Below are 1,451 nucleotides of genomic sequence, written 5' to 3'. Positions count from 1 at the left end.
AGCGAATAGGCATCCCGATCGACAGTTACAATTGTGGTATATACGTGCTACTGACATTTGAAGCGTTTATAACGGAGGAATATCTAGGACCTGTCGGCAAGAAAATGCTGAAGTATATTTGCTACCGATATCTTCGAATGAGCGTGTAAGGTGGACTTCACGTATAATTGTGCAGTATCGTTTGAACAGACTACCCAATGCACGCACAAGGCAATGATCTCAACTCTAGTTGTGTCAATATATTTCTGTCACTTCATCTCAATAGGTGTGTACAGGTGAAAAAAAATTAAGTTAGTGATATCAACATCGATTTATTAAGGCGACGTAATTGATTGCATCGCACCAGATTTTTCTTTCTCACTTACAATATAGCAAGTGTTTACAGTACTTTGTCGCTTTTGATAATAATAATGTTATTGCGCCTACTTCGCTTTTTCATTGCCACCACCCACGTTTGGTCTTCCTCGTGTGCTGCGATTCGCTACTAGCGCAGCTTCAAAAATTAGTATTTACCTTGAGCTGCACTGTGGCGTTCCGTTTGCACGCGTTCCTTCGTTGTCACCATTACCGTTATATTTGCCTCGTGTTGATCCAGGCAGCTACAGTGCAATACAACGGCGAGTTCGTGCGGCATGAAGCGTGCTTGATCCATTTGCTCGGGCATCAGCAATAGAATAATTAATTTGAACCAATGACAAAGGAAGCTTTATTTCTTCGGTTATGCATACGTGACCAACTGGTTATACCTTGGTCGGGTTTCTGTCGGGTGTCAAGCGTCGGTTGCAATAGATCCGTCACATGAAGTCTGGTCTTGTGCATTCAGGAGTGCCATAATCAAATCGCTAACGTAGTCTAGACCAAACAGGAAGTTTATAACACTGTGAAGACGATGAGCCTGAAACCGGACGGCCAATGACCAGTGCCTTAGTCGAACAGCCTAGGAATAAAGAAAGAGGAAGCTGATTAACTGCTTGCATCTTGACAATGGGGATACGAGAAGTATTTTCACAATTATTCTGAGGGAGAGATTTCAAAACCATGTGAAACTTCTGGAGACGACCCGGTCAACAAAACAACCCGGTGCTCGCGAATCCTACTAAGATACATGCTGCGACATACATCTTCAAGGCTCTGGTTAGAGTCTCGACCATCCGTTCTGCCGTACAGTTGGCTTGTGGGTGATACGCCATAGTGGTACGCTGCTTCTGTCCCACTATACGGTTGAAGGCGCCGAAAAAATCAGACATGAATCCTGGCTCCCGATCGTACTGGCTTCACTGGCTCCGAATCTGCGTAAGACGCATTCCTCGTAGTTCTCCGCGATCGTCTGCGCGGTCCGTGACGCTCTAGCCTTGGCTATCACGTAACCTGTGAATAGGTCGACCCAGATGAGCAGCTCGGTGTTCCCTTTATACGACCTTGGCAGAGATGGGGTGTGGTCCATCGCGATG

The sequence above is a fragment of the Phytophthora parasitica genome (genome assembly GCF_000247585.1).
Source record: "Phytophthora parasitica INRA-310 unplaced genomic scaffold supercont2.34, whole genome shotgun sequence".
NCBI classification, from domain to species: Eukaryota; Oomycota; class Peronosporomycetes; order Peronosporales; family Peronosporaceae; genus Phytophthora; species Phytophthora nicotianae.
Note: the sequence above shows the minus strand (reverse complement) of the source record.